We start from the raw sequence: 10,323 nt of genomic DNA on the forward strand, positions 1-10,323 counted from the left end.
AAGAATGCGGGGGGGGGGGGAGGCTCCGTGCACCCTCCCATTCCACCCCAGTGGACAGCCCAAGCAAAAGGCTGTCATTATTTTAACCTTTTTTTAGTGGCCTTTTCCTTCCCTCCGATCCTCCTCCCAAACCCCACCCAGGCTACCTTGTCAGTTCTCTCCCTCTTTTTATAATCAATTAATAAAGAATAAATGATTTTTAAATGATAGTGACTTTATTTCCTTTGAAAGCAAGCTGTGATCGAAGGGGGAGGGTGGGTTGCTTACAGAGAATGAGTCAATAAAGGGGGCAGGTTTTCATCAAGGAGAAACAAACAGAACTTTCACACGGTAGCCTGGCCAGTCATGAAACTGGTTTGCAAAGCTTCTCTGATGCGCCGCGCTTCCTGGTGTGCTCTTCTAATCGCCCTGGTGTCTGGCTGTGCGTAATCAGCAGCCAGGCGATTTGCCTCAGCCTCCCACCCCGCCATAAAGGTCTCCCCCTTACTTTCACAGAGATTGTGGAGCACACAGCAAGCAGCAATAACAATGGGGATATTGGTTTGACTGAGGTCTGAGCGAGTCAGTAACGTGTGCCAGCGACCTTTTAAACGGCCAAATGCACATTCTACCACCATTCTGCACTTGCTCAGCCTGTAGTTGAACAGCTCCTGTCTACTGTCCAGGCTGCCTGTGTATGGCTTCATGAGCCATGGCATTAAGGGGTAGGCTGGGTCCCCAAGGATAACTATAAGCATTTCAACATCCCCAACGGTTATTTTCTGGTCCGGGAAGTAAGTCCCTTGCTGCAGCCATTTAAACAGAGTAGTGTTCCTGAAGACGCGAGCGTCATGAACCCTTCCCGGCCAGCCCACGTTGATGTTGGTGAAACGTCCCTTGTGATCCACCAGGGCTTGCAGCACCATTGAAAAGTACCCCTTGCGGTTTATGTACTGGGTACTCTGGTGCTCTGGTGCCAAGATAGGGATATGGGTTCCATCTATCGCCCCACCACAGTTAGGGAATCCCATTGCAGGAAAGCCATCCACTATGACCTGCACATTTCCCAGAGTCACTACCTTTCGTAGCAGCAGCTCAGTGATTGCTTTGGTTACTTGCATGACAGCAGCCCCCACAATAGATTTGCCCACTCCAAATTGATTTCCGACTGACTGGTAGCTGTCTGGCGTAGCAAGCTTCCACAGGGCTATCGCCACTCGCTTCTCAACTTTAAGGGCTGCTCTCATCTTGGTATTCTGGCGCTTCAGGGCAGGGGAAAGCAAATCACAAAGTTCCATGAAAGTGCCCTTACGCATGCGAAAGTTTCGCAGCCACTGGGAAGCGTCCCACACCTGCAACACTATGCGGTCCCACCAGTCTGTGCTTGTTTCCCGGGCCCAGAATCGGCGTTCCACAGATAGAACCTGCCCCATCAACAAAATGATCTCCAAATCACCGGGGCCCGCAGTTTGAGAGAATTCTGTATCCATGTCCATGTCCTCATCACTCTCGTCGCCGCGCTGCCGTCGCCGCCTCCTCCTTGCCTCGTTTTTCTGGTCCTGTTTCAGCATAAACTGCATGATAATGCGCGAGGTGTTTACAATGTTCATGACTGCTGTCTTGAGCTGAGTGGGCTCCATGCTTGCCGTGGTATGGCGTCTGCAGTGTTCACCCAGGAAAAAAGGCGCAAAACGGTTGTCTGCCATTGCATTCATTGAGGGAGGGGTGAGGCTGTACCCAGAACCACCTGTGACAATGTTTTTTGCCCCATCAGGCACTAGGATCTCAACCCAGAATTCCAATGGGTGGGGGAGACTGCGGGAACTATGGGATAGCTATGGGATAACTACCCACAGTGCAACGCTCCAGAAATCGACGCTAGCCCCGGTACATGGATGCACACCGCCGAATTAATGTGCTTAGTGTGGCCGCATACATTTGACTGTATACAATCTGTATCCAAAATTCGAATTCTGTAAATTCGGATTAATCCCGTAGTGTAGACATACCCTAAGATCCCTGGACTATAAGTCAGTGTAGGGTATGGGGCTGGATTCCCCTTCCAACCCTTGGGAGAGTGGTGTGAAGCCCTCTAATACCAGGGAATAAAGATTACTCCTGGGGGAATTCTGCATCACTGTGCATGCACAGAATTTACGTCTGCCACAGATTTCTTTGCTTTCCTGCAGAAAAATGACTTTGTGATGGGGAAGGAAAGGGAAGCCACAAGACTGGTCATACGACCCTCCCCGGCAGTATTTTTTGGGTGCCCAGGGCAGCCGGCAGAGAGGTAAATCACTGTGCTGCAGGGGGCGGGACTGGGGAAGACCCGGCTGGTGGCTCCTACCCTGTCTGGGCTCAGCTGCTAGTCCTGGCTGGGCTGGGGAGGACGGTACTTCCTTTTCCCCTGCATCACTCCTCAGCTGCAGGGGGAGGGATCTCTGTACAGGGAGCTGCTGCCCCATCCTCCCAACCCCCATGCATCCAGACCCCCCTCACACCCAGAGTGTGAGCTCTGAGCCTAACCCCCCGGCATCCAGAACCCCCCTGACAAGCCCCACTTCCTCCAGCATCTGAACCCCCCCCACTGAGCTCCCCACATCCAGACCACCCTGCTGAGCTCTATCCCTCCCACACCTGGACCACCCCACTGAACTCCCCACACCCAGACCCCCCTGCCGAACTCTATTTCCCCCACACCCAGACTCCCTCCCCTGCTCACCCCAACCACCTTCACCTGGACCCAGCTGCAGAGTCCCATTACAGTTGCACCCAGAACCCCCCAACAAGCTCCTGTGCATCCAGATCCCCTGGCACCCGGATCCCTCACTGAGCCGCCCGCGGCCAGATTGCTTCACACACAACCCTCTCAACCCACACCTGGATCCCCCCACACTAAGCCCCTCCACATTTGGATCCTGCCTTGCTGAGCGTGCCTGCCCATACCTGGTGCACCTGACATGGAGAGGCAGGGCCCTGGGGTGTTTTCTGGGGCAGACCCAGTCCTTGCGCTGTGTCAGGGTTGGGTGCAGCCTCACCGCTGAATCCGTGTCCCAGGGGGAAGCTGCACTGTGATCTCCCACCTCAGTGCAGCCAGTGCCCTGTGCTCCCCAGTGCCATGCTGGAGCCTCCACATTTATTTGACATATAAAATTTGCAGAATTTTGGCACAGAATTTTACATTTTTTTGCACAGAATTTTTAATTTTTTGGTGCAGAATGCCCTTGGGAGTAAAAGATGACTTAAAACCCCGAGAGAAGAGTGGGAGGCTCCAGATTAGGGGCCAGTTGACAGGAGGTAAACCCTGAGAGTCAGCATTCTGCAGACAGAGCGCTGCGGAGGACCCAGAATGGATTAAAAGTTCAAGCCTGGGGGAGAGGCAGAAGTTACTTTTATTGTGTCTTGCTTGGGTGAGAGATCCCAGGGAGAAGTCCTGGAGCACTTCTCTGACAGAAGAGTGGGGCAGAAGAGGAGCCATGGAGGGACAGAAGATGGGGCTTGTTGAGGTGGTCCAGGGTGAGTGGGGCTTGTTGTGGGGGTTCTGGGTGTGGGGGGGGTGAAGCTCAGAGCTCATACTCTGGGTGTGAGGGGGTCTGGATGCATGGAGGTTGGGCAGATGGGGGAGCACCTCGGGGGATAGGTCTGACAGCCCCAGATGCTGTGCAGGGGAAGAGGAAGTCCTATCCTCCCCAGCCCAGCCAGGACTAGCGTTGTGTGGGGCATTGATATCTTGGAAAGAGAGATTTCTGAAGTGAGTTGGCCAGACCACTGCAGGACTCGGGCAGCTGTCAATGGAGGTGTGCCAACAGTGAGACTCTCTTCTACACCCACCAATGCATGTGTACCACATCACTCATAACTCCCCCCTTCCCCTTCTGTAACCCATGTAACACCCCTATCCCTACCACTATGCATGTGTATTTCCTGGATTCCCCTCTCCCCATGCCCAGCCAATCCCCTGCTTTCCCAATGCCTATTCAACTCCCTGGTTCCCTTCTCCTCATGCCCACATTGGTCCCCAATCCCCATGACCCTGTGACTGGTCAGTAACCACTGTGCCTACATGACCCCCTTCATCATGCTTGTGTATCCCTCCTATTGCCTCCCCACCCCACATCACTCTCCTGCACCTCTCCTAATCGCTAACTCCCTGGTCACCTGTCACCCAGGGGAATTATATGGATGCAATGGGAAGGACTTAGGGGTTTACAAGGGCACAGGTGCTGGGAGCTACGTGGGGATGGGGGTGAGGTATCCTCATGAATGTGGGGAGAGGGGCAGGGGAGTTGTTTTAGGGTGTCATGGGCCTCTTTGTGCTGGCCGCATAGACCAGGGGGATCTCTGAACAGGAGAGAGACAAGTCATGGCAGCTGAGCAATCCAGTTATGGAAGAACTTGGCTGGATTCAGCTGAGAACAAGCCTCCCATATGGGGAACAAACTGGGGATGCAGCAGAGAGGTCGCTGTGCAGGAGGCTGCCTCTTGCAGAGTTAGGACAAGGCAAAGGAGAGCCAGGGAAGCGCCTTAGCCTGGGTTGCTTTGAACCTTGCGCAGTTGTTCACAGCAGTGCAAAGTAGGTGTAAAACACTCCCAGTCTGACACAGGTGCAAACGACTAACCAAAGTGCAGGGTGTCCGTGAGCAGAATGCAAACCCCAGAGGTCATTTGGGATTCCATTAGCTGAGTGCTGCAAGCCGGGCTCTGAGGATAAGGGATGTATCACTTTAAAGCCCTCCCTTTGACACAGCCAGCTCTTCTTGGGGGGAGAGAGGGGGGAAGATGGGTCATGTGACTCAATCAGCCTCTGGGAGAGATAAAGGAGAGGCCTGGGCAGTGAGAGAAACGGGGACGCGCCTGAGGGTGATAGGAAACTCTGGGACCAGGGGCGCCAGAGCCTTCCCAAAAATGCCCCCCCCCCGAGGCCTGCCACCTTGAGACCCCACACCTGCCCCTCCTTTCCCCCTGGAGGCCTCTCACCAGCCAAGCCGGAAGCCGGGGCGGGAGCAGGACTGGGCAGCCCACCCCCTCCACCCACCCGTGGTGGCAGGGGCCAAAAGCAGCCCCCTTCCAGTGTTCCCACCCAGGTCAGGTGCAGGGACCCAGGCTCCACCGCTCCCCACAGCTGCCCGCATGGCTCTCCCTGACCTGGCTCTAGCTGGGGGCAGGGGGCCTCAGAGCCACAGCCCTGCCATAATGTGAGCTGTGCGGGCAGCTGTGGAGAACTGCAGTACACCCTCCACCTGCCCTGGATTAGGGGGGCACCAAGGGCAGCTTCAAGAAACTCTGCAACCTGCACAAAACAACATTTAGGGGGAGAATTTGCTAATATTAACCAGATAATTTAGTGTAATAAGCTTAAATTGCATGTTTTGTTTTATTTGCTCAGTAATCTGCTTTGATCTGTTTGCTATCCATTATTGCTATCCATTATAATCACTTTGTAGTTAATAAACATGTTTTCTGTTTATTCTATAACCAGTTTGTGTAATTCATAATTGGGGGAGGGGAGGCAAAAAGCTGTGCATATCTTCCTCCACATTGAGGGAGGGAGTGAATTTCATGAGTTTACGCTCAATAGATCTCTATACAGTGCAAGGCAATATAATTTTGGGTTTATACTCCAGAGTGTGTGCACACTTGAATGCTGGGCAATCCCCGAACTGAGTCTTCCCACACAGAGCTGATTGCAGACTCTGTGTGATTCTACAGCTGGATGTCTCTCTACCTGTGTGTGTGCAGCAGGACAGGGTGAGGGAGCTCAGGCTGGTGGACTGAGCAGGCTCAGTGAGATCTCAGGACATCAGGTGGCACCCCAGAAGGGGGGTCCAGCCTGTCACACCATCTATGGCCCATTAACCCATTGGTACCACCAGAGGGTAAAATGCTCTTTCTCCTGAAAATAGTTTACAAAGGTTGACACCTTTGCATCCACTACCACAATGAAGTCAGCCTGGACAACAGGTAGTGAGGAAAGGGGTCTCGCCACTGTCCCTCCTGCATCATGCTAGTGAGAACTGTTTGGAGGGAGAAACTTAAGAAATCCCCAGTAACAAGCTTGGCTAGTCCATGTGCCTTGGACTTTCTGCTTCCTCGGGTTCTGAGCTGTAGTGAGAGTTTGGTCTGAATTCACCCCCTTTGTCTGTGCAGGGAGCTCTCACTGAAGTCAACAGGCACAGCACACGTGAGTCTGAGGGGAGCCTTGAGTCCTGCATGGTTAGAACACCTCCTTGCAAAGGATCAGCTGCTGTGCATTTTACTATGCACAGTTGCCCATCTATAGCACTTGTTGGAATGGATTGCAGAGCAGCCTGCATGGAACTTCGGGGCCCTCCTGACCACTTTGTTTTCAAAAATATTTTGCCCTGACCTCACTGTGCACCGCAAACCAAAACCTTGCTACCTCCCAAAACTATTTCTGGAGAAGCAGGTGACCTTGCTAGAGCAGACAGGCCCTGCTACAGGCAGGCTGCGCTCCTATCCCCTGGAGATCCACTGTGAACTTGTAATGTACTGAAGCCAGGGCCACTGGACTCTAGTGATTTGCTTAATGAAGGGGGAAGAACTCTCCATGAGGCCTTATTCCCAGGGAGCCAACATGCCAGCGAGCCAGCATCCCAGGAGCCCTCTTCAAGTGGTAACAAACCACCTGCTGCCAGACCTCAGGGATGAGACCAGCCCTCCCTGCATATATGTGGCTCAGAGTAATTGTCACATGTGATCTGTGAACTCCAGCGAGCAAAAGATTAGAAGGGGAGGATTTGATAAGTCTGCCATAAGATTTTAAACCCTCCAGACTTAACACCACAGCAGATGAATGCGAGATCTGTAGCTGCAGTTGAGAAGAACAGTGGCAACATCTAGTGGCTATTTAAATTATAGCTCCATATTGCCTGTGGTTTATCGCACACCACAGAAAAGTACACCATACTTTACTGCATCATAAATTATCTTACGACATGCTACATTATCCTTACTTTGATCTAGGCTGCTTTAGGTATATACTCCCATCAAGCACCTTAGAAAATGTTCTGGTCTTCAATTTCCCTTGTAGGCAGTACACTGAAGTTCAGGTTCCTCTTCATCTACCTTCTTAGCCATTAATAATCCCCTGGCTTTGCTTTAGGCTCATTACCTTGGTCCTGCCCCACCCCTCAGTCATGTAAAGTCAGTTTGTCTGGGTCCCACTGACATGATCTGCTGTGTTGAGAGGAATGACCCTCACTTGAGAAGGTTAACAGCGAATTTAATCAGAGCCATGGACATAGCAACTGGCTTCCAGTGTGTTTAAAGCCATCTGGAGTTGCTCATAATCTTCCTCACTAAGCTTTATTAAGCAAAACAAGTCACAGTCCCATCTTGCAGTCGGCACATATGCAGAACTTTGACTCCAGCAAGGACTGTACATGTGCCAGGACAAAAGATTCAAGCTTCTAATGCCGTCTGCAAGCTGCACCCTTTCCTTGGACCCTCCCTCTTACAAGTCAGTTAGAAATATACTAACTGGGCCCCTTGGACACCACACTATTGACACTTCTCCATAATCTGACAAGCAGCAGCCAGATTGTGTGTGGCCCTTGTAGGTATGGCTACGCTGCAATTAGACACCCACAGCTGGCCTGTGCCAGCTGACTCGGGCTTGAGGGGCTGGGGCTAAGGGGCTGTTTAATTGCCATATAGACGTTCAGGCTTGGGTTGTAGCCCAAGCTCTGGGACCACCCCACCTCGAAGGGTCTTAGACCCTGAGCCTGAACTTCTACACTGCAGTTAAACAGCCTCTTAGCCCCAGCCCCAGGAGCCTGAGTCATCTGGCATGGGCCAGCCGTGGGTGTCTAATTGCATTGTAGACACACCCTGTGTGAATACCCAGGGGGTGGGGAGCGTAGGGCCTGGAGAAAGGAGTGTGATTCAGGAAGAGACAAACATGTTCTGAACTAATGAGATTAGAGCTACACCTCCTTATGCCAGGAGTGAGTTCAGCCTCTAGTCTGAAGGCTGCACCCTAACTGCTGCTGAGAAAAATATGTTCTTGGCTTCCATAGCTGCTGCAACTACTAACAGATTGATGGCTTCGTTTGGGTGTATGTTGTATCTGATCCCCTTTGTCTGATCTTTAGTTGTAACTCCCACCCCTCCCCCCCAGCACATGGCTTGTCTATCTCTGATGCACCCAGCACAATGGGGCCCAGCCCCAGCTGGGGCCTTTGGGGCTATCATAGTACCACTAGTAATAACCCTAAGGGCCTAATGTTTGTGCTATTAAGACGACTCCAGGCCCTGACATGAAATGGAGTGGCACTGGGAACACATCTGAGAAGCAAGAAGTAACACAACAGAGAATGCAAGAAGCAGAGATTTGGGAGCCCATGCACGGTGGTGCAAAGGGAGGCCAGTGTTTTGGGAACTTGCCTGTTCCCCTTGTATTAAAGAAGCCAGACATTTCAATATTACCTTTCCTTTTGGGATTTCTATGGAAGCATTACAGCATAATTGGCACTGACACAAAATACGAATTGTTAATACCAACATCATGTCTGTCCTCCTTTATGGAGCAGAGTCACAGAAATCTACCACAGAAATTGATAAGATCAATTCATTCCAAAGTAAATACCCATGAAAGAGCCTAAGAGTCCATTGGAAAGAGGTTTTGCAACATCAGAAATTCTAAGCAGAGCAAACCAATCTAAAGCATCAAATATAATAAGACGACAACAACAATGAACATCGTTAGGACATAAGGATACCACCAATGGAACTGACACAGAAAGCGATAATATGGACACCCCATGGAGAGAGGAGGGCAACCTAGAGAAACATTACACAGAACAGTAGAGAAAGGAGCTAAATCCATTAACATGACATTCAGAAGCCTGAACACACCATCACAAGACCAGAATAAATGCTGGAAACTGGTGAACGCCCTACACACCTGAGGGGGTGGGAAGATAAAGAAAGATAATGAAAATTCCAGCCCTGCTGTGCTAGAGATCTACTTTTATTATACAGCGCCTGATCTCACTCCATGCCCTTCGTCATTCATTCTAATAGCAGCTGTTGAGTTCCCTGGCTCATTAAAACACCTACACAAGAGTTAATCTGTATGTGCAGTCATCCCAAGGCATTGCTCTCAGGTGGCTGCCCAGGGTCATGGAGGCTGCCACCATTAATAACAGGGGGAGTGATCTCCAGGCATTTTGCTTCCCCATAGAGATGTGTCAGAGATGAGTTCACCTCTGCTTTTTTCTGTCTGTGCATCTCCACTCTATGGGACAATAGGATGAGGGAGATGCTCAGTAACTCGCTGAAATGCTCATGAAAACCCCCTCAAAGGTTGCCTGAAAGGTGATCTGCAAAGAAAAATGAGTTGAGTTGATTTATGATTGCTTCTTTATGGTTGATTTAAGAAGAGGCTGAAAGAGGCATTGTCATAACTATAAAGGGAAGGGTAACAGCTCTCTGTGTACAGAGACTCCAAATCCTTTTACCTGTAAAGGGTTAAGAGGCTCGGGTAACCTGGCTGACACCTGACCCGAAGGACCAATAAGGGGGCAAGATACTTTCAAATCTTGGGGGGGGAAAGGCTTTTGTGTGTGCTCTTTGTTTTAAGGGGTGGTTCGCTCTTGGGACTGAGAGGGACCAGACATCAATCCAGGTTCTCCCCATCTTTCTAAACAAGTCTCTCCTATTTCAAACTAGTAAGTAAAAGACAGGCAAGGCGTCTTAGATTTACTTTGTTTTCTCAACTTGTAAATGTACCTTTTTACCAGAGTGTGTATCTTTGTTTGCTGTACTTTGAACCTAAGACAGAGGGGGGTCCTCTGAGCTCTTTAAGTTTGATTACCCTGTAAAGTATTCTCCATACTGATTTTACAGAGATGATTTTTACCTTTTTCTTTAATTAAAAGCCTTCTTTTTTAAGAACCAGATTGATTTCTCCTTGTTTTAAGATCCAAGGGGGTTTGGATCTGCATTCACCAGGAGTTGGTGAAAGGAGGGTGGGAGGAAGGAGGGGGATGGTTAATTTCTCCTTGTTTTTAAGATCCAAGGGGGTTTGGATCTGTGTTCACCAGGGAATTGGTGAAAGGTTTCTCAAGGCTTCCCAGGGAGGGAATTCTTGTGATGGTGGCAGCGGACCAAAGCTAAGCTGGTAGATAAGCTTAGAAGTTTTCATGCAGGCCCCTACATTTGAACCCTAAAGTTCAAAGTGGGGATACAGCCTTGACAGGCATATTTAAAAAAAAATCAGCCTTGAACACTAGAAATTCACATCCTATTTAAGTGGAGAATTAGCAAAAGGGTGATATCAAAAGAGCCAAGAGAGAGAAAGCTGAGCAACTGAGAGGGGAA

This window comes from Terrapene carolina, unplaced genomic scaffold, assembly GCF_002925995.2.
Source record: "Terrapene carolina triunguis isolate 2854851 unplaced genomic scaffold, T_m_triunguis-2.0 Scaffold310, whole genome shotgun sequence".
Classification (NCBI taxonomy): Eukaryota; Metazoa; Chordata; order Testudines; family Emydidae; genus Terrapene; species Terrapene triunguis.